General features: G+C 39.2%; 1 pseudogene; it reads right to left on the reverse strand.

Moving 5' to 3' along the window:
- Positions 1 to 701: 701 nt before the first annotated feature.
- The window catches only part of LOC149126981 (large ribosomal subunit protein eL34 pseudogene), a 43,805-nt pseudogene continuing 20,185 nt past the window's right edge, over positions 702 to 24,321 (reverse strand).

Genomic DNA, 24,321 nt, shown 5'->3' on the forward strand with positions numbered 1-24,321 from the left:
CTTTGATAGAGTAGTTCAGCAATTTGTTGGCCCTACATTTGTTACTATCTCTGATTGCATAGTTGGTGGGTAGGATAAAAGTTGGCAAGCTGGGAAAATAGAGCTTTTATGCTTTGTAGGAAAGTGGATTTAATGTCACTACAAGTAGTAAATGGGTAGTTGTTCATATGCAGTTTTGGCACTAAGAAGAAAGCAATTATTCGGACTCTGGGTGGAAGGTAGCTTAAACTGGGAAGTTACTCACAGCATCCATTATTCGATATTTTTAGAGAAATACTAGTTTTCCAAACCACTCGTTATACTAGTAGTTTTTTTTATGCATGCTGTACAGACTTCCATTAGAATCAAGCCGCTTGTGAAACAATGCCATGATGAATTGATAAGAGTACACTGTCCCTTGAATTTGGAGAGTTCTCTGAGAACTCACTGGTAGCCCTAAAGTTTTACCCTAAAAATGTCTAAAGTAGGACTTTTTCTCCGTTAATGTTTCCATCGGGGTAGTACTTCAAGCACTCTTTAATGCCCCTCATTCTGCTGACCTCCTTAACCCTATTTGTGTGGCAATAATGACTTTTCTGTAACTCTGAATTAGAAAGTATTCCTCACCATTAAACACACCCTGAGCTCAGATGGGAAGAATCATTTGGCACCTGTAAAATACACAATCAAGCAAAACACCCTGTTAAAAAAATTACTCAAAGTTACACTTTGTATTTAGCTTCCTGACTCTGTGATTGCGCCTGCAGCACTTCCACGATGATGTTCCGCTCCCTGATAAGGGAATCACGCTTGCTTCTGCCGCAGCCGCATTTGGCACACATGGACCCACCATGGTGTCTGCTGACATGCTTTTTGTTTTAGACAGCCTCACAGATATTTAGGTCTTGCAGCACAAAACCCTCAAAGTCTACCCGGGCACATGTCACATGCAGATTTTGGTGCCTTCCAACATTCTTAGAAAAAGTAAACAATTCTATTACCAGGCATTTGAGATATTCTGGTTATGTTGAAGGCTATTTTGTAGGAAAGGCTATGGTGACAAGTCAAACACTGTACTATTTTTAAATTATTTTATTTTATTTAAGGAATACAACCTCATGCATTTAATATATACAGATTTGCGAACATGAGGATTCTTCCCCTTCTACCTCCCTCCCACGCATACTCCCACTATTCTTGACCATCTCTTAACACTGTACCTGAAATGGAAGAAAAATTTCACTTCTTCAAGTCAGTTGTCTATAAAATGGTATAGAACACATTCAATTGTCTCCATTCTCTTATTTTCACAAACATGCAGAATGACAATACATGACAGTTATTGTGCTGATAGGTCACAACACATTGTTGCTGAGAGACATTTTTCCTCTTTTGCTCATCCGCTTCATAGCCAACAAAATGTAAGGGTACACAGAATATTTTCTTTAGAAATAAAATAACTTATTATTGCTGTTGACTAAAATCTCCTGACAGACTGCATTATCAGAATAACTTCAAAAGTTAAAAATTAATCCTGTAGCCTGCATCCCAGTGTGTTTACCAGTTATAATCAATTTGATTCGTACAGCAGAGCCAGGCAATGATGTGAAATGTTTTCTACAGAGAATACAGATGCACAGAGGGCATCAAAAAAGGTGTTGTCAGGTTGAACCAGATGTACTAACGAAAGTCATTCGCAGAGCTATAAATAGAATAATCCCGAAGGCCTGCCTCTAACTTACTTTTCTCAACAGGAATCTTTACTTAAAATACATTTTTAATCTCATGAAGCCACTCCACATTTCTTTTCATACAGTAAAATAAATAAAGCATTGAGTTATGTTCTACAATGAAGTACGAGTAAGTAGATACAAAAACGCAACTGAAGAATAAAGAAAAAAAGCAGTAGAAGTAGTAAAATATTTGCCAACTGTTAGTAAAAATTAAATCAGCTTACATCATGCATGAGAACCTTAAACTCTAGGACAACCCTAAAGGAAGATAAAGAACGTGTAGCTGGGGCCAGTGCTGTGGCGTAGCAGGTAAAGCCACAGCCTGCAATGCTGGCATCCCATATGGGAGTCGGTTCAAATCCCAGCTGTTCTACTTCCAATACAGCTCTCTGCTATGGCCTGGGAAAGCAGTAGAAGATGACCCAAGTCCTTGAGTCCATGAACCCACATGGGAGACACGGAGGAAGCTCCTGGCTTCTGGCTTTGGATCGGCACAGCTCTAGCCATTGTGACCTTTTGGGGAGTGAACCAGCAGATGGAAGACCTCTCTCTCTCTCTGCCTCTCCTTCTCTGTGTAACTCTGACTTTCAAATAAATAAATAAATCTTAAAAAATATGCAGCTTTCATTGTCAATTAATATATTCAAACATCTCATCTTCTCAATCATATAAAGGAAAGAGAGGCATGTAGGGAGTCTCACAGATGAGTCAGATCACCTTAAAAAACATAATGTGATTTGGAGTACATAAATATAAATTTCAAAAGAACAATTTTCAGATTATAGCAGTTTTCCCAAATAGCTACCCTCCCACCCACAAACCATCCAATCTCCTACTCCCTCTTCCATCCCATTCTTCATTAAGATTCATTAATTATCTTTATATACAGAAGATCAACTTAGTATATACTAAGTAAAGATTTCAACAGTTTTCACCCACACAGATACACAAAGTTTACGTAAAGTACTGTTTGAGTACTAGTTATATCGTTAATTCACATAGTACAGCGCATTAAGGACAGAGATCCTACATGGGGAGTAAGTGCACAGTGACTCCCGTTGTTGATTTAACAATTGACACTCTTATTTATGATGTCAGTAATCACCCGAGGCTCTTGTCATGAGCTGCCAAGGCTATGGAAGCCTCTTGAGTTCTCAAACTCTGGCCTTATTTAGACAAGGCCATGGTCAAAGTGGAAGTTCTCTCCTCCCTTCAGAGAAAGGTGCCTCCTTCTTTGATGGCCCTTTCTTGGTTGGAATGCTTTGAGTACACTGGATTCTACCCTTGACTCCAGTTCCTAAGTCCTCCGGCTAATGCGTGCCCTGCAAGTCAGCAGAGGCGGACACCAGCAGTGGATGGCTACGCCACTCACCTGGGAACCTGGATTGAGTTCCTGTCTCCTGGCCATGACTTCACCAAGTTCTAACTGTTGAGAGCATTTGGAACATCTGTGTCTCTTTCTGCCATCCAAATAAGTAAAATAAATTTAAAAGATATATGTTTAATGTGACAGAAACTATGGATCTGATTACCTTCTGTTTTTCATTTATTGTCTTCTGGTTGGTTTTGCTTTAGTGAGGGTTTGGTCTTGCTTTTTTTTTTTTTTTTTTTTTTTTTGATAGGCATAGTGGACAGTGAGAGAGAGACAGAGAGAAAGATCTTCCTTTGCCATTGGTTCACCCTCCAATGGCCGCCGCGGCCAGCGTGCTGTGGCCAGCGCACCGTGCTGATCCGAAGGCAGGAGCCAGGTACTTATCCTGGTCTCCCATGGGGTGCAGGGCCCAAGCACTTGGGCCATCCTGCACTGCACTCCCTGGCCACAGCAGAGAGCTGGCCTGGAAGAGGGGCAACCGGGACAGAATCCGGCGCCCCGACAGGGACTGGAACCCAGTGTGCCGGCACTGCAAGGTGGAGGATTAGCCTAGTGAGCCGTGGCGCCGGCCAGTCTTGCTTTTTTTTTTTTTTTTTTTTAACAGGTTTCTGAATGACTTCAAAATCTGAAGATCTCAGAATGCCTGTCATTAATGTGCTGTGCATTGAGATTTAATGCTATAACGAGTACTCAAATAATATATTTCACTTTGTGTTTCTATGGGGGTGCAAACTGTTGAAATCTTTACTTAATGCATACTAAACTGATCCTCTGTAAAAAAAAAAAAAAAAAAATAGAAACTATCAACTCCCAACTTGACTCTCACTGGGATTAAACATGACAATAGGTCTGATCTGATTTCATCATCATTAAAAAAAATCATCTATTAAAAAAAAAAAAAAAAAAAAAGAAAGTGACGTGCAAATAGTTTTTAATACTTCAAGACAAGTCAGAGCCGTAACAAAAGAAGAACCAATTGCTGTTAAAAATGGATCTGAGTCCCAGGATTCTGAGAGCCCAGAGAGAATTCTTTGAAGAAATAAAATTTGGTGAACTATTGGGTTCTGATCCTCAAAAGAATGACATGTTGATCTCGAAAATGGATGTTATGACTGCTTTCTAATTAATGTTAATTTAAGTCTGAGTTCTTTGTGTATAAAACCCATTAGAACACTAAAATGTTATCTATATTTTCTACACATAAATTTTTGGGAAGGAACCTTTTTAATATCTTTCCCTAAAATCATATCAGTATCTCACATATAATTTGGGACCTACACCCTATTATTTACTTAATAAGATTGGATAGGATGGATAAGAAAACATTCTTTGTGATGCTGTATTGTCAGATCAAGGTGTAAATCATACATAGCACTGAGTTATTTGAGGTATATAAATAATAAATATATAGTTAATAAATTTAGAATCTACATATGGGAAGTCTGTAGGTTGCTAAAAGTGTGGGTTCAAATTCAGGAATAGAATTCATTTCAGAGTAAAGTTGGGTCTACCAGTAAGAGCAAAAATTAAAATTTATATTGGTTAACTAAATGGAGAGATGAAGTAGAAATGATGGTTATCAGGATCAGAGAAGGCTCAGCCTGCGTTCTTGGCAAAGCTATGGAAAGCAAATCCTAAGGTTCTGAGTTGGTGGTGTTCTCTGTCATTGTTTATCTCCAAAGATGGGAGTGTGAGGGAGAAATGCAGAAGCTGGCACAAGGAGCCTGACAAAACTTCTTTCTCTGTAGTCTTGATGATGTGGAGCTCTCCTACATTTTAGATAATTTTTTAAATAATATAAGTAATGGTTATGTGTCTTTTCAATTGTGTGATGCCTAAAGCAGATCAAAATTATGTCTAATAAATTACTTATTCTCATAAATTGTCAGTATGTTAGAATTATGTACCTTAAAAATTTCATTTTATTTGAAAGGCAGAGTTCTAGAGAGAGAGAGAAAGAGAGAGAGAGGAGCAGTGACACAGAGAGAGATCTTCCATCTACTGGTTCACTCCCCAAACGGAAATAACAGACATAATTCGGCCAATATGAAGCTAGGAGCAAGGAGCTTCTTCTGGGTCTCCCACATGGGTGCAGGGGCCCAAGCACTTGGGCCATCTTCCACTGCTTTCCCAGGCCATTAGCAGGGAGCTGAATCAGAAGAGGAGCAGCCAGGGCTTGAACCAGTGACCACATGAAATGCTGGCAGGGCAGGCAGCAGCTTTATCTACTACGCCATATTGTAGTAGATAGAATTATAGCAGAATTATATAGTAGATATAAGAATTATGTATTCTTATATAAAAATATAAAGGTACAAAACTAACTTTCTAGCATGATGTGGAAATCAGACACCCAAACACAGACATATTTTGAAATGTGTATGTATCTGTGTTCAGTAGATGAATAAGTTTAGCTTTGCTCTTCTAAAATGGGGAACATAGCTCTTCAGAGTCTGAATATGAGAATTCAGTGTTACAATGTAAATAAAAACACTTCTCTGGATTCCCATTATATAATAACCTCTCAAAAATGCTCATCATGAATAATCACAAAACACTATATATTATATATTATTTAGAATATAGTATCTTTTAATTCATAATACATCAGAAATGATATTAAGGATAGCACATATGGTTAATTTGGAGATTATTCTTATTTATTCAAATTTTAATTAAGAATATATATATATAAATAAGAATATTTATTCTTGTGCTATTAGTGACTTGGAAGTGACTTTAAAGAAACCAGGTCAGTTTGCTGAACCCTTATTTATTGAGCTGTAGACGTCTTATGAAGCTTCAGGTGGACTGAGACTGCCCTGCGGCTGTTTTGCCACAGCCTTTCTAAGGCAGCCTCCGTGCAGAGCAGTTGGATGTAATGTCAGTTTTCAAGAAATTTGTACTCCTGGAATTCCCATTTATGTGCAAATAACTGGACTTTCCCTGCAATGCATCCTTGTCTTCTCTATTTTTGCAGAACTATTTACTGTGTGTCCCAGTTTCCCTGCCCTTGTTCCTCCCAGAATAACCTCTACTTCTATCTTTGCCTGCACCCTTTGCCTTGTCTCTCTCTAGTTCTGCACCTGCCCCTCTCCTCTCAGCTTCTGGTCTGCCTCTGCCTTTGCCTATAAAGGATACTCAACTTCAGCGCCTTGTCCTAAATACTGCTAGAAGTATTCCTGAAAGATTTTTCATAAATTAATCTTCACATGAAGCTTTTGATGCATTGGCTTCGGTAGACTGGCAAATTGTCTAACACCTTGAAATATTCAGCACTAAACAATCATATTCTTTGTGAATTGAGAATATGTTTACCTAACTCAAGCTTTCAACCACTTCTTTATTCACCACACTAAAAATCTTTTATTATCAATTTTTATCTGAAATATTTTTTCTCAATGTTGTTTCGGTATTGTTTTCATTTTGAGTTTCTTAGGAAAATTTTTCTGAACCGATGACAAACATTATTAAGGAATTCAAGGGCATTCTTACAATTTTTAATTTTTTTTGTATTTGGGGAATTAATTATTTCCTAGAAAAATTTGGATTGCCTTTAACAATCTGAAGATCATATTTCTAGACAGCAAAGTGCCATGAGAAGTCCACTTCTCCACTTTCCTCTCTTCTTTTTTTCTCTCTTCATTACTTTCCTTCTCTAAACAGGAAAACACCATCTCATCTCATTGTTCTTTTGTTATTAGTCTAAATTCTTCTTGACCTTGATCTTGCTGATATTGCTTTTAATACTAATGGATAGTACTTTTTGGGGCCAGTGCTGTGGTGCAGTGGGTTAACACCTGGCCTGAAGCGCCGGCATCCCATATGGGCACTGGTCCAAGACCTGGCAGTCCACTTCCTGTCCAGCTCTCTGCTATGGCCTGGGAAAGCAGTAGAAGATAGTCCAAGTCCTTGGGCCCCTGCACCCATGTAGGAGGCTGGGAAGAAGTTCCTGGCTCCTGGCTTTGGATCTGCACAGATCCAGCCGTTGTGGCCAATTGGGGAATGAACCATCGGATGGAAGACCTCTCTCTCTCTCTCTCTCTCTCTGCCTCTCCTCTTTCTGTGTAACCCTGACTTTCAAATAAATAAATACATCTTTAAAAAAATAGTACTTTTGGATATGCTTTTTTAAAAAATATTTATTTATTTATTTATTTGAAAGAGTTGGACAGAGAGGGAAGGAGAGGCAGAGAGAGAGAGAGAGAGAGAGAGAGAAAGAGAGAGAGAGATTTTCCAACTGCTGGTTCACTTCCCAGTTGGCTACAACCGCTGGAGTTGCATGGATCCAAAGCCAGGAGCCAGGAGCTGCTTCTGGGTCTCCCGCTGGGTGCAGAGGCCCAGGATCTTGGGCCATCTTCTAATGCTTTCCCAGGCCATAGCCAAGACCTGGTTTGGAGGTGTAGCAGAGCTTTAGCTGGAAGGCAAGAACAAAATCCAGTACTCCCATGTGGATGGCAGGAATCTAGAACTCAAAGCCAAGAACTGAACCCAATTACTCCAGTGTTCGAAGCAGTAGTCTTTACCACTAGACTAAATGCTAACTTCTGGACATTTCTGTGTTTTTATTGTTTTTATTGGAATAATATCTATTCATGAATTTCACCATTTTTAAAATCAGATTATTAGTTCCTGCTAGTATCTTGTCTGTGTTCCTTATATATTTTAGATACTAACTCCTTGTCAGATGTATAGTTTACAATCATTTTCTGCTGTTCTGTGGGTTGTCTTTCATTCTATGTTTTCTTTGTCATGCAGAAAATTTTACTTTTACGAATCCTATTAGTCTATATTTGTTTTATTTCTTATGCTGTTGGAGTCTGATTCAAAAAGTCCTTGCTCATTCCAATATCCAGAAATATATCCCCTAATATTTTCTTTTAGAAGTTTCATATTTTCAAGTATTAAGTTATAGAATCTATAATTAATTTTCAGTTGATTATATATATGTATCTCTAGAGAGAGAGAGAGAGAGAGATAAAGGCCTAATTTCCCTTATGCATGTGGGCATCCAAACTGGATTTGCAAACTCAACAACTGAATGGTTAAAGTCCCAGCTGCTCTGCTTCCAGTCCAGCTTCATGTAATGAGTGCATTTGGGAAAGCAACAGGAGATAGCCGAAGTGACTGGGACCCTGTTAGCCAAGTGGGAAACTGGGATGGAGTTTCTTAAACTGGGATCCAGTTTCTTAAAGAAACTGCCCTCTCCCCATTATGTGTAATTGACTCCTTTATCCAAAATCAGTTAACTGTAAATACATGGATTTACTTGTGAATTTTATTTATTCTGTTTCATTTGTCTAGGTGTCTATTTTATGTGAGTGTTGTGGTGTTTTGGTTATTGTATGAGGGTACTTGAAAAAGTCTGTGTAAAAGGAGCAAGGATTTTGGTATAGCAAATTAAGCTGCTGCCTGCAACACCCTAACCTGATATCAGAGCCTGGGATAGAGTCTCACCTGCACTTCTGATCCAGCTTCCTGCTAATGCACTTGGGATATAGCCCAACTGTTTGGATTTCCTGACAGCTACACGGGAGACCAGAGGAAGATTTTGTCTTCTGACTGCCGGATGGCCCAGTCTCAGATCTTGTGAATATTTAGACAATTTAGCAAATGAAGGTCTCTCCCTCCCACCAATCCTCTCTCTCTCTCTCTCTCATCTGTCACATTGCCTTGAAAATAAATAAATAAATAGTCTTTGAAAAAGGAAAATTAAATGAAAAGGTAAGGTAATTTCTGTGTAAAAATCATTTTGAGGTACATACATAGTTTTTACAAACGTATGTTTTCAATAAGCTTTTGAACATTGCTGTAGCTTCATAGTTTGTTTGAAGTTATGTAGCATGATAGCTCGGACATTGTTCCCTTTGCTCAGGAGTGCTCTGGCTAGTCGGTATTTTAGCATTGCTTACACTATTCCTGTGAAGAATGTCGTTGGCATTTTGGTAGGGATTATACTGAATCTGCAGATAACTTTGTGTAATACAGACATTTTAACAACAGTTATTCTTCCAACTTGTGAACAGAAGTTATCTTTCTGTTTCTTTGTGTATTCTTCAATTGTCATCAATATTTTATAATTTCAGTGTAGACATCTTTCATCGCCTTGAGTAAATTTATTCATAAGTATTTTTGAAGAGAGTGAGCAAGACAGAGAGAGAAAGAGAGAGAGAAATTTTACCCACCAGTTCATTCCACAGCTATGGTGGGCCAGCTGGGAACTCCATCCCAGTTTCCCACTTGGCTGACAGGGTCCCAGTCACTTCGGCTATCTCCTGTTGCTTTCCCAAATGCACTCATTACATGAAGCTGCACTGGAAGCAGAGCAGCTGGGACTCTAACCATTCAGTTGTTGAGTTTGCAAAATTTTGGTAGTAGCTTGTCTTTAGATGTTTGATAGGATTCAGAGGCGAAGCCATCATGTCCCCAGCTTTTTTTTTTTTTTTGATTGTAGAAAATGTATTATTTATTACATTTCCATATTCATTACTGATCTGCTCGGATTTTGTTTCTTCATAATTCAGTGTTGGTGTTTTAATGTACTTAAGAATGTATCCATTTCTATTAGCTATCCATTTTGTTGGCTTATAATTGTTCATAATACTCTCTTACGGGTTCTTTGTATTACGATGGTATCAGTTACAACATGTCTTCTTTCATCTCTGACTTTACTCAATTTTTTTCTTTTTATCTTAGTCCTGTTAAATGTTTGTTAATATATCGTTTTACCTGAGAGAGTGCAAACAGGAGCACCACACACTGATAAAAATTGAGGATCCTTTATTGCAGTGGCTGGGAGCCAGCTCATGCCCTAAAGAACTCTCGACCACACAGCTCAATGCAACAGGATTTATAAAGGCAAAAACCACAAGGAAGAATACATGGTTGCTAGGGTCAAGCTGACCTAAGGCCTATGCAAAACTAATATCAATTACAATCTTGACAATATACAAGTTACAATCTTAACATTAATACAGATGTAGCCTACCTATTTTAAGCTTGAGCGATTGTGCTAGGGAGTTTCTATGCTCTGCCAAGTGAGGTGCAGTGTACTGCTATTATTGTGTGAGTACTGTTATTATCTGAGTTTTATATCATAGTTTCAGCCCAGGAACTCAAGGTGGGGGGGGGTGTTTTTTAATATGGAGTCTCAGTTGCTCTAAACTGGAGTCCCTACTTACTGTCAAGGTGTTACTTCATTATCTGTCAAAAAAGCCAACTCTTCTTTTCATTGCTCTTCTGTACCATTTTTCTAGTTTTTATTTTATTCAGTTCTCATGTTTATTACTTTCTTTCTTCTACTAATTTTAGGTTTAGTTTTTCCTTTTTTTTATAGTTCCTTAAGGTATAATGTCAGGTTGTTCATATCTCTCTTTTTTCATTTAGCCATTTGTTGCTTTAAATTCCCTCTTAGAAGTGCTTCTGCTGTATCTCGTAGGATTTTGCATGAAATGATTCCATTTTCGTTTGTCTTAAAAAAAAAGTTTTTTGCACCTAAAGATTTATTTACTTATTTGAGGGGTAGAGTCTCTCTCTCTCTCTCTCTCTCTCTCTCTCACACACACACACACACACACACACACACACGCACACACATATGCACACGCACACATACACACAAATATTCCATATGCTGGCTGGTTCACTCCTTAAATAGCCCCAATGCCCAGGATGTGTTCAGCTCAAAGCAAGGACTTCAGAGATCCATCTGGGTCTATTTTATCTTACCTAAGTTTAGTTGCTCCTGTTCCCTTCTGAGTTCAATTCCCATGAAATGTTTTTTTCCTATCACTTCACTTTGTCTATGGATTTCCTTATGGATGAAATGGATCTTGTAAAAATATAACTGGATCTTAATTTTCTCTCATTCAGCCATTCTATATCTTTAAGTTGAAGTATATAATCCATTTACATTCAAGATAAGTTTTAATGCATAAATATTTATTGAAAGTTGATGCCGGCGCCGCGGCTCACTAGGCTAATCCTCCACCTTGCGGCGCCGACACACCGGGTTCTAGTCCCGGTCAGGGCGCCAGATTCTGTCCCGGTTGCCCCTCTTCCAGGCCAGCTCTCTGCTGTGGCCAGGGAGTGCAGTGCAGGATGGCCCAAGTGCTTGGGCCCTGCACCCAGTGGGAGACCAGGAGAAGCACCTGGCTCCTGCTTCAGATCAGCACAATGCGCCAGCCACAGCGTGCTGGCCATGGCGGCCATTGGAGGGTGAACCAATGACAAAAGGAAGACCTTTCTCTCTGTCTCTCTCTCTCACTGTACACTCTGCCTGTCAAAAAGAAAAAAGAAAGAAAGAAAGAAAAAGTTGATAATTGATCTTAGTTGTCTAGTTGTTTCTTTAAATATTTTTTTTGTCTATACTATTTGCCTTTGTAGTTAAGTGACTTTTTTTTCTAGTATATTTTCATTCTTTTCTTTTTATTTTTAGTATAACCAGTATAGGATTTTGCTTTGTGATTATCAGAATGCTTATAAAACTTCTTTTAACAGTTTATTTTATGCTAATAACAACTTAACATAGACTATAAAAAAAGAAAAACTACATTTTTAACTCAACTTCTCCCCTACATTTTGAATTTTTGTTGTCAAAATTTCTTTTTGTATATTTCATATTCCCTAACAAAATGTTGTAATTATTTTATGTAATTTTGTTCTTTAACTTTCACAGCAGACATGTTATTTTTGTACCATGATTATAATATTGAAATATTCAAAATTTGTTTGCTTTCTTTTACCACTGAATTCCATAGTTTCAGATGTTTCTGAATTACAAATTAGCATCCTTTTGTTTCAGCTTGAAGTACTTTGCCTAGCATTTCTTGTATGATAGGTCTAGACATCATGAACTCCCTCAGACAGTGATGCCTAGAAAAAGCTGTCCTTCATTTCTTAAGGAAAACTTTATATATATAGTTTTATTGATAAACAGTTGCTTTCCTGTAGAAATTTGAATGTAGAAATCTACTCTTCCCTAGTCTGTAAAAATTCTGCTGAGAAGTCTAGTCTTAGTTTTGGATCTCTCTTTTATATTATTTCTTCTTTTCTCTTGCCTATTTCAGGATACTGTATTTGTCTTTATGATACTTCATGGTACAGACTTATTTGTATTACATTTTCTGTAATCATTTCTTTAAATTCATTTTCTTTCTTTAGCTTTCTCTTTTCTGTCTTGCACATTGATGATTTATGTATTTGCTCTTTAATGCTATCCTGTAAGTGTTTAAGCTTTCTTCCTTCCTTTTTATTGTTTTATTTTTTACTAATCTGAGTGTATATGTTTAAATAACTCATTTTGAGCTTATTCTGCCTGATCAATTCTTCTGTTGATATTCTATATTGCCTTTTTCATTTTATTCATCACATGGAGCAGTTACAGTATTTCTGGCATTTTTAAAAATATTGTTAAATTTCTCTAATGATTTTTTTCTAGAGATTTTCTGAGTTTCCTTTATTTATTTTTAGTTTATTATTTTTCGGGAGACTTGGGGAGAGTAAGAGAGAACTTGTATCCACTAGTTAACTCTAAATGCTCACAATTACTAGGGTTAGGATAAGTCAAAGCTGAGAGATAGGAATTCTATCCAAGCTACTTGGGTGAATGATAGGAATTCAATTACTTGAGCCATCACCCCTTCCTACTAGGATCTGCATTAACAGGAATCTGGAATCAGGAACCATAATCTAGTGTCAAACTTAAGTACTCCAAAATCAGATGTGGTTGTTGGCTACTGTGGCACTGGAAAGCACCCAGAACGCTATGCCTCTGTGGCCTGGCTTTTGCCAAGTTTTGACCATAAACCAACATTACTGCAATTAGTTAGTGGTAACAGGAACTGGAACTCAAGTCCATCTTGCAGGAGCCATGGGTTCCTGACTGGCTCTAGGGTGAGTGGAGAGGATCAAACTGCAGGTTCTGGCCTAGAGTCAGGAATCTTGAAATCTGCACATGCCACATTTAACCACAGTCAGTCCATATTTAGGAATAAAGGTGAAAGCTTAAGCTTCCCTGTCTCTCACCCAAGTGAACAGTATCTCTCTCCAAGTTGTGCTGCTTGGGGTTGTGGAAGAGGTAACATGGATGGTGAAAATCTGGCTTTCCTGCTCTCTTCTGTGTATTTTTCCTTATTATTATGCTGTAATCAGTTATTGTCACCCGACACCTGTCACTTGGTTTCCTTACTTCTAGTGAATGTGTTGTCAAGAGTAATTAGCTGTGCAGATTGATATTTCTTCAAAGACACAATTGCTGGAGAATTCTGTCTGCCATTTGGTTCCCTCTTCTTTCCCCTTACATGTTTCTATTAAGCAGCTTTAATAAATGAATCAGAAAATAAGAACTAGAAAATTGACCTGAAAACAGTTTCCTCAAATGACTAAACATATTCAGAGAGCTAGGGAAAGAACTTATTCTGTGTAACAGATAAACTACGACTAACAGAAATATTCAAGCTCTAAGATCTGACTGCACTGTCCCATAAGATATTCATTGCCTAAATATGGATATTAAGTAATTGAGATGTCGCCAGACCATAATGAGTTGTACTGAAAGTAATTTCACAGATTTAATATGAACAAAGGTAAAATATAGCATTAATAATTATTTATATTGATTATATGCTAAAATAATATTATTTTTGATATATTGTGTATATTGGATTAAAACATTATAATGTGAATTATGACCATTTCATTTTATTTCTTTTAATGTGTTCATCAGAAAATTTTAAATTAAAAATGGGCTTCTTGTACTCTGAAACAGGGGTGAGGAATCTTTTTTCTGCCAAGGGCTATTTGGATATTTATGACATCATTCTCAAGACATACGAAATTATCAGCTTAAAAATTCGCTTGCTATAGATTCATTAAATTTTGAGTCCAGCCAGCAGTTGTGTTGGCAGGGTCTCACGTAGTCCACAGGCCCACCCATGCTCTAAAACGCATGAATTGTACCAATTCTCACTCTTGCTTTCTGTGTTCTAAAATGTGTTACTCTGTATAACATCTTACAAAAAACATGTTTAGAAATCTTGGGATAGATTTTAAAGAACATATGTAAAATGCACTACTATATAAATAACCTTTAAAACAGAAATTAAAATCTTAAACTATAGAATAAAAACGTGTTTTTACAAAAGTCATTACATGGATGTCTTTACATAAAGAAACAAATAATTATTTATATAAGGAACAAAATCATTGAAGTTGATGTTGTAGTACAGCAAGTTAAGTGGCCACCCGTGATCACAGCATTCCATATGAGTACTGGTTTGAGTCTTAGCTGCTCTACTTCTGATCCAGCTCCCTGCTAATATTCCTGGAAAAGCAATGGAGGATGGCTGAAGTTCGTGAACACCTATCACCCATGTGAACATCTGGATGGAGTTTCTGGTCCTAGGTTTCTGCGTTGCCCAGCTCTGGCCATTGCAGTCATTTGAAGAGTGAACTAAGAGATGGAAGATCTCTCTCTTTCTCTCTGTCTAACTCCACCTTTCAAATGAATAAATAAATCTTTAAAAAGAAGAAACAAAAATGTGAGTTCACAGAAACTGTAAAACATAATAGCCATCACAGAAAAACAAAATTATAGTCGCCATTATATGAGCCACAATACAAAGAGAGCGCCACGGGGCTGGTGCCATGAAGCAGTAGTTAATCCTCCACCTACAGCACTGGCATCCCATGTGGGTGCTGGTTTCTTTTCTTTTTTTTTTTTTTTTTTTTTTTTTTTTTTTAATTTTTTATTTATTTTTTATTTTTTTTTTAACTTTTATATAATGAATATAAATTTCCAAAGTACGATTTATGGATTACAATGGCTTCCCCCCCATACCGTCCCTCCCACCCACAACCCTCCCCTTTCCCACTCCCTCTCCCCTTCCATTCACATCAAGATTCATTTTCGATTATCTTAATATACAGAAGATCAGCTTAGTATACATTAAGTAAGGCTTTCAACAGTTTGCTCCCACACAGAAACATAAAGTGAAAAATAATAGATGATTTTTTTTAATGATGATGAAATCAGATCAGACCTATTGTCATGTTTAATCCCAGTGAGAGTCAAGTTGGGAGTTGATTGTTTCTTTTCTTTTCTTTTTCTTTTTTTTTTTTTTTTTTTTACAGAGGATCAGTTTAGTATGCATTAAGTAAAGATTTCAACAGTTTGCACCCCCATAGAAACACAAAGTGAAATATATTATTTGAGTACTCATTATAGCAATAAATCTCAATGCACAGCACATTAAGGACAGAGATCCTACATGAGGAGTAAGTGCACAGTGACTCCTGTTGTTGACTTTACCAATTGACACTCCTGTCTATGGCATCAGTAATCTCCCTATGCTCCAGTCATGAGTTTCCAAGGCTATGGAAGCCCCTTGAGTTCTCCGACTCTTATCTTGTTTAGACAAGGTCATAGTCAGAGTGGAGGTTCTCTCCTCCCTTCAGAGAAAGGTACCTCCTTCTTTGAAGACCTGTTCTTTCCACTGAGATCTCACTCACAGAGATCTTTTGCCAGAGTGTCTTGGCTTTCCATGCCTGAAATACTCTCATGGGCTTTTCAGCCAGATCCGAGTGCCTTTAGGGCTGATTCTGAGGCCAGAGTGCTATTTAGGGCATCTGCCATTCTATGAGTCTGCTGAGTATCTCACTTCCCATGTTGGATCACTCTCCCCTTTATTTATTCTATCGGTTAGTGTTAGCAGGTACTAGACTTGCTTATGTGCTCCCTTTGACTCTTAGTCCTTTCATTATGATCAATTGCGAACTGAAATTGATCACTTGGACTAGTGAGATGGCATTGGTACATGCCACCTTGATGGGATTAAATTGGAATCCCCTGGTATGTTTCTAACTCTACCATTTGGGGCAAGTCAGCTTGAGCATGTCCCAAATTATATATCTCTTCCCTCTCTTATTCCTACTCTTATGTTTAACAGGGATCACAGTTCAGTTAAATTTCAACACTTAAGAATAACTGTGTATTAATTACAGAATTAAATCAGTCATATTAAGTAGAACAGACAAAAAAACTACTAAGAGGGATAATGTATTAAGTTGTTCATTAACAGTCAGGGCTATGCTGATCAAGTCACCATTTCCCATAGTGTCCCTTTCACTTCAACAAGTTTCCTTTTTGGTGTTCAGTCAGTTGTCACCGATCAGGGAGAACATATGGTATTTGTCCCTTTGGGACTGGCTTATTTCACTCAGCATGATGTGTTCCAGATTCCTCCATTTTGTTGCAAATGACTGGATTTCGTTGTTTCTTACTGCGGTATAGTATTCTAAAGAGTACATATCCCATAATTTCTTTATCCAGTCTACCGTTGATGGGCATTTAGGTTGGTTCCAGGTCTTAGCTATTGTGAATTGTGCTGCAATAAATATTGAGGTGCAGACCGCTTTTTTGTTTGCCAATTTAAATTCCTTTGGGTAAATTCCAAGGAGTGGGATGGCTGGGTCGAACGGTAGGGTTATCTTCAGGTTTCTGAGGAATCTCCAGACTGACTTCCATAGTGGCTTGACCAGTTTGCATTCCCACCAACAGTGGGTTAGTGTCCCTTTTTCCCCACATCCTCGCCAGCATCTGTTGTTGGTAGATTTCTGAATGTGAGCCATTCTAACCGGGGTGAGGTGGAACCTCATTGTGGTTTTGATTTGCATTTCCCTGATTGCTAATGACCTTGAACATTTTTTCATGTGTCTGTTGGCCATTTGGATTTCCTCTTTTGAAAAATGTCTATTGAGGTCCTTGGCCCATCTCTTAATTGGGTTGTTGGTTTTGTTTTTGTGGAGTTTCTTGATCTCTTTGTAGATTCTGGTTATTAACCCTTTATCTGTTGCATAGTTTGCAAATATTTTTTCCCATTCTGACGGTTGTCTCTTCACTCTCCTGACTGTTTCTTTTGCAGTACAGAAACTTCTCAATTTGATGCAATCCCAATAGTTAATTTTGGCTTTGACTGCCTGTGCCTCCCGGGTCTTTTCCAGAAACTCTTTGCCTGTGCCAATATCTTGAAGGGTTTCTCCAATGTTCTCTAGTAACTTGATGGTGTCAGGTCGTAGATTTAGGTCTTTAATCCATGTTGAGTGGATTTTTGTGTAAGGTGTAAGGTAGGGGTCTTGCTTCATGATTCTGCACGTGGAAATCCAATTTTCCCAGCACCATTTATTGAATAGACTGTCCTTGCTCAAGGAATTAGTTTTAGATCCTTGATCAAATATAAGTTGGCTGTAGATGTTTGGGTTGATTTCTGGTATTTCAATTCTGTTCCATTGGTCTATCCTTCTGTTTCTGTACCAGTACCATGCTGTTTTGATTACAACTGCCCTGTAGTATGTCCTGAAATCCGGTATTGTGATGCCTCCGGCTTTGTTTTTGTTGTACAAGATTGCTTTAGCTATTCGAGGTCTCTTGTGCCTCCATATAAATTTCAGCACCAATTTTTCCAGATCTGAGAAGAAGGTCTTCGGTATCTTGATTGGTATTGCATTGAATCTATAAATTGCTTTTGGGAGAATGGACATTTTGATGATATTGATTCTTCCAATCCATGAGCATGGAAGATTTTTCCATTTCTTGGTATCCTCTTCTATTTCTTTCTTTAAGGTTTTGTAATTTTCATCGTAGAGATCTTTAACGTCCTTGGTTAAGTTTATTCCAAGGTATTTGATTGTTTTTGTAGCTATTGTGAATGGGATTGATCTTAGAATTTCTTCCTCAGCCATGGCATTGTCTGTGTATACAAAGGCTGTTGATTTTTGTGCATTGATTTTATACCCTGCTACTTTGCCAAACTCTTCTATGAGTTCCAATAGTCTCTTGGTAGAGTTCTTTGGGTCCCCTAAATAAAGAATCATGTCATCTGCAAAGAGGGATAGTTTGAGTTCTTCCTTCCCAATTTGTATCCCTTTAATTTCTTTTTCTTGCCTAATAGCTCTGGCTAGAACCTCCAGAACTATATTGAATAGCAGTGGTGAGAGTGGACATCCCTGTCTGGTCCCAGATCTCAGTGGAAATGCTTCCAACTTTTCCCCATTCAATAGGATGTTGGCTGTGGGTTTTTCATAGATTGCTTTGATTGTATTGAGGAATGTTCCTTCCAAACCCAGTTTGCTTAGAGTTTTCATCATGAACGGGTGTTGTATTTTATCAAATGCTTTCTCGGCATCTATTGAGAGAATCATATGGTTTTTCTTCTGCAGTCTGTTAATGTGGTGTATCACATTGATTGTCTTGCGCACATTAAACCATCCCTGCATACCAGGGATAAATCCCACTTGGTCTGGGTGGATGATCTTTCTGATGTGTTGTTGCATTCTATTGGCGAGAATTTTATTGAGGATTTTTGCATCTATGTTCATCAGGGATATTGGTCTGTAATTCTCTTTCAGTGCTGCATCTTTTCCCGGCTTAGGAATTAAGGTGATGCTGGCTTCATAGAAAGAATTTGGGAGGATTCCCTCTTCTTCGATTGTTCTGAATAGTTTGAGAAGAATTGGAGTTAGTTCTTCTTTAAATGTCTGGTAGAATTCAGCAGTGAATCCATCTGGTCCTGGGCTTTTCTTTGTTGGGAGGGCCTTTATTACTGTTTCAATTTCTGTCTCAGTTATGGGTCTGTTTAGGTTTTCGATGTCTTCCTGGTTCAATTTAGGTAGGTTGCATGTGTCCAGGAATCTATCCATTTCTGATAGGTTTCCCTGTTTGCTGGCATACAAGTCCTTGTAGTAATTTCTGATGATTCTTTTTATTTCTGTGGTGTCTGTTGTTACATTTCCTTTTTCATCTCTGATTTTATTGATTTGGGTCTTTTCTCTTCTTTTTTTAGTTAGTTGGGCCAATGGGGTGTCAATTTTGTTTATTTTTTCAAAAAACCAGCTCCTCGTTTGGCTGATTTTTTGTAATGTTTTTCTTGATTCAATCCTGTTGATTTCTTCTCTGATTTTAATTATTTCTCTTCTCCTACTAGATTTGGGTCTGGTTTGCTGTAGGTTTTCTAGATCCTTGAGGTGAATAGAAAGCTCATGTATTTGGTGCCTTTCCAATTTCTTGATGTAGGCACCTATTGATATAAACTTTCCTCTTAACACTGCTTTTGCTGCGTCCCATAAGTTTTGGTATGTTGTGCTGTTATCCTCATTTACTTCCAGAAAGTTTTTTATTTCTCTTTTGATTTCTTCTATGACCCATTGTTCATTCAGGAGCATGTTGTTCAATCTCCATGTGTTTGCGTATGCTCTAGGGATTCCTGAGTTGTTCATTTCCAACTTCATTCCTTTATGGTCTGAGAAGCTGCATGGTATGATTCTAATTCTTTTGAATTTGCTGAGACTTGCTTTATGGCCTAGTATGTGGTCAATCCTAGAGAAGGTTCCATGTACTGCTGAGAAGAATGTATAATCTTTAGCTGTAGGATTGAAAGTTCTGTATATATCTGTTAGATCCATTTGGGCTATAGTGTCGTTTAAATCTACTGTATCCTTGTTGATCTTCTGTCCTATTGATCTGTCTATTTCTGAGAGTGGAGTATTGAAGTCCCCCAGTACTACTGTATTGGGGTCTAAGTCTCCCTTTAAGTCCGTTAACAAATAAACCGGTGCCCTGTAGTTAGGTGCATATACATTGATAATTGTTATATCTTCCTGTTGAATTGATCCCTTAATCATTATGTAGTGTCCCTCTTTGTCTCTCTTAATGGTTTTTGTGGTAAAGTTTATGGTGTCTGATATTAAGATGGCTACGCCTGCTCTTTTTTCATTTCTGTTGGCATGGTATATCTTTTTCCAGCCTTTCACTTTCAGTCTGTATGGATCTTTGTTGGAAAGATGTGTTTCTTGTAGGCAGCAAATAGATGGGTTTTGTTTTTTAACCCAATCAGCCAAACGGTGTCTTTTAACTGGACAGTTCAGGCCATTCACGTTCAATGTGACTAATGATAAGTGGTAACTTTGCCCTGCCATTTGCCAAAGATAAGTTCTAATATATGCTTTGAATTCCCTGTGATCTTTTGCTGTGAGCTTTCCTTCCTTGGTTTCCTTCCTTTACCTTCTTTCATATTGATGACCGTGTTTCTTTGTTTCTGTGTGTAACACATCTTTAAGCATCTTTTGCAGGGCTGGACGAGTGGCAACAAATTCTTTCAATTTCTGTTTGTTATGAAAAGTCTTTATTTCACCTTCATTCACAAATGATAGCTTTGCAGGATATAATATTCTGGGCTGGCAGTTGTTCTCTCTTAGTACCTGGGCTATATCTTGCCATTCCCTCCTAGCTTGTAGAGTTTCTGATGAGAAGTCAGCTGTGAGTCTGATTGGAGATCCTCTGAGAGTAATCTGACGTTTCTCTCTTGCACATTTTAGGATCTTTTCTTTATGTTTCACTGTGGAGAGTTTAATTACAACGTGCCGTGGTGAGGGTCTCTTTTGGTCGTGTTTATTAGGGGTTCTGTGAGCTTCCTGTACTAGGATTTCTCTGTCCTTCTCCAAACCTGGGAAATTTTCTGCTAATATCTCACTAAAAAGGCCTTCTAATCCTTTCTCCCTCTCCATGCCTTCAGGAACTCCTAGAACCCGAATGTTGGGTTTTTTAATAGTATCCTGAAGATTCCCGACAATATGTTTTAGATTCCTAATTTCCTCTTCCTTTCTTTGGTCTGACTGTATCCTTTCCTGTTCTCTGTCTTCTAAGTCCGATATTCTCTCTTCTGCTTCTCCCATTCTGTTTGTAAGGCTCTCTATTGTGTTTTTCATTTGATCTATTGAATTCTTCACTTCAGTCACTATCCCAGTTTCCTGTTGTACTAGTTGTTTCGTTTCATTTTGATTCCTCCTTAATATTTCATTTTCACGAGAGAGATTTTCTATCTTGTCCATTAAGGATTTCTGTAGTTCAAGAATTTGTTTTTGAGAACCTCTTAATGTTCTTATCAATTTTTTGAGATCTGCTTCTTGCATTTCTTCTATGTCATCATCCTCATAATCTTGAATTGGGGTGTCTTTTTCATTTGAGGGCTTCATGGTGTCTTCCTTGTTTTTATTACCTTGGTTTTTGCGTTTGTTATTTGTCATATTGGAGATATTTGGTTTCTTCACTGTGGTGCTTTTTCTTGTTATACTATGACTCTAGATTAAGTGGACTATCTGTTTTTGATGGAGCCTTAGGGCTTGAGATGGGTGTGGCCTGAGAGCTCTGTTTGGTGTGCCAAAGGTGACACTCCCAGGTTAGGCGTGGTAAACCTCTCTCTCTCTCTCTCTCTCTCTCTCTCTCTTTTTTTTTTGATTCAACAGGGAAGTTATTCTGCACAGCTGAACAAAGTTGGAGGTAGTTAGCAGGCAAATGATATACCCACAGGAGCCAGAGATCAGAAGCTCTTTCCCAAGGACCACACAGGGAATCTGTTCGGCCCTTAGAGTGCGCTCAAATTCTCCTTCAGTCTCCCACTGGGTTGCCAAAGTTACGGAATTGTAGCGTCTCTGGAGAGTGCTCACGTGAATTCCGTGAGTTCTCTCCCCCACCGTCTCTTTTTTCACAGTCTCAGTTCAGTAGCACCATAAATTTACTAAGTCCTAATCTCCTGTTAATTCGCCCCACCCAGAGTCAGGTTTTACTGCTAGGCTCAGGGCCGGTGCAGACCTGAGGTCGCTCTGCTTATGAGGTATGTCCAAGATGGCGCCTGCTCTTTGTCTTGCTCGCCCTTGAGAGGTGAGCGGAGAGAGAGAAACCCGTGTCCATACCAGTCACCTTTTTTTTTTTTTTTTTTTCCCTCTCTCTCTCTTCCAGTTAGCTTGGTGAAGTCCCCCCCGCCCCGGGGGTCGTTCCCTCTAGTCTCCTCTCTCCGCTTGCCTGCCGGTGTCTCGGGTTATTGAGGTTCGGCTCACCTCGCGTTCCAGCGCTGGTGTGTTGAGTCTGCCGCTGACGTCCCGAACTGTGGGCTCCCACGCTCTCCACGCAGGTCTGCTCCCCTTCCAGCGCCGATGTGTGGACTCGGAGCCCTGGACTTCCCAAGTCTCCCCGCTGTTGCACTCCCCTTCGAGCACTTGCGCGCAGCTCCGTCCCTCGGCTCGGCTTCCGCGGCTCAGTCCCGCGGCTCGGTCCTGTGGTTCGGCTTTCGCGCGTGGTGGGCGACCTTGTTCTCCCAGTAGGTCCTCCGATTCACGCCCACTGGATCCAGAAGAGTTTTGTCTGCAATATTTTCCTGGTTCTTTTTTCTGAGGCTACCGTAACTCCCCTTTTATTAAACTAAATTTTCCCGGACTATCGGTGCGCGCCCTCACTATTCCGCCATCTTGGCTCCGCCCTGCTGGTTTCTTTTCCGATCCAGCTCTCTGCTGTGGCCTGGGAAGACAGTAGAAGATGGCCCAAGTCTTTGAGCCCCTGCACCCACATGGAAGACCAGGAAGAAGCACCTGGCTTCTGGCTTCGGATTTGTGCAGCTCCAGCCATTGCGGGCATTTGGAGAGTGAACCAATGGAGGGAGGAGCTTTCTCTCTATCTCTCCCTCTCACTGTCTATAACTCTACCTCTCAAATAAATAAATTAAAAAAAAAAAAAACCAGAGAGCACCAAAGAGGCTCCAGTTGCTTAAGGATATTTCATTATACAAAAACAAACAGAAATTATAACCTGTATCACCCCAGTGCCTAATTGTGGTTCTGGGCATGGGTTTTCTCCTACCTTTCGTTGATCCCAAATTTGCCCCAGAAGCCACATGTCAGGGCTGCTGTTGTGGCATAGCCGGTAGAGCTGCCACCTGTGGTGCCAGGCATCTGTATGGGTGCCAGTTCTAGTACTGGCTGCTCCACTTCCAATCCAGCTCCCTGATAATGTGCCTGGGAAATCAGCAGATGGCCCAAGTGCTTAGGCTGCTGCACCCACCTGGAAGACCCAGAAGAAAGTCCTTTCTCCTGGTGTTGGACCAGACCAGCTCTGGCCATTGCAGCCATTTGGGGAGTGAACCAGTGGAGGGAAGCGCATGTACTCTCTCTCTCCCCATCCCCTATCCCTTTCATTCTCTCTCTCTCTCTCCAACCTTACCTTTCAAATATGTAATCTTTTGGGGGCTGGCGCCATGGTGCAGTAGGTTAATCCTCCACCTGTGGCGCCAGCATTCCATATGGGCTCCAGTTCTAGTCCTGGCTGCCCTTCTTCCAATCCAGCTCTCTGCTATGGCCTGGGAAAGCAGTGGAGGATGGCCCAAGTGCTTGTGCCCTGCACTTGCATGGGAGACCGGGAGGAAGCACCTGGCTCCTGGCTTTGGATCGGCACAGCTCCAGCCATCTGGAGAGTGAACCAACAGAAGGAAGACCTTTCTCTCTGTCTCTCCTTCTCACTGTCTGTAACACTACCTCTCAAATAAATAAATAAAATATTAAAAAAATATGTAATCTTCAAAAGAAGCAGCAGCAGCAGCCACATGTCCATGGGCTAGTTTCTCAGTGTCAGGTTCTTGCACAGCCAGGGACAGGAACTGGTGCCTAAGTAGGATGCAGGCAATGCAGGAGGGCAGCTTTTCCTGTTATACAGAACACCAGCCCCTAAAAATTTTTGGTAGTAGATATCAAAATAGAAGATATAACATGAAAGCTTTTTTCTATTTCCCCTTTGTTATTTTTGATACTTTATTTTTTTAATTGGTGGGTAGAGGTGGGAGAGATTTCCATCCACTGGATCGCTCCCCAAGTGCCTACAGTGAAGCCAGGATCCGGAAACTCAATCCAAGTCACCCATGTAGGTGGCAGGAATCCAATCACTTAATCTATCACCACTGTCTCTCAGAGTCTGCATCTGCAGGAAGTAGGAGTGAGGAGTCGGAGCCCAGTATTGAAGCCAGGCACTCCACTGTAGGATGTGATCCCCTTAACTGTCTTATCTGCTTGGCTAAACACTCACCTCTGTTCTCCTCTATATTTGATTCTTTGATATCAAATCCAAGAATAATTTTATGTAGGTATTTTATTCTTAACATTATTTAAAAGCATAATGAAATGCATAGTAATCTAGTTTAGAAATGGGACATGGCTTCAATAGCCAGAAAAATCTACTTTTTTTTTTCTTTACTGAGTATTGCAGGCTATTTTTTACATGGCTTTGCTAAAGCTGCCTGTAAATAACTAAATATTCATTGAGCACCTAATGTGTCACTGTGTAGGTAATGAACTTACAAAGAATAAAAATAAAATGCATTGGAAAATAGAGCTTTTTTCTTTTTTCTATTTTAGCAAAATTGT

This window comes from Oryctolagus cuniculus, chromosome 4, assembly GCF_051225735.1.
Source record: "Oryctolagus cuniculus isolate XC-2025 breed Fujian yellow rabbit chromosome 4, ASM5122573v1, whole genome shotgun sequence".
In the NCBI taxonomy this organism is placed as follows: Eukaryota; Metazoa; Chordata; class Mammalia; order Lagomorpha; family Leporidae; genus Oryctolagus; species Oryctolagus cuniculus.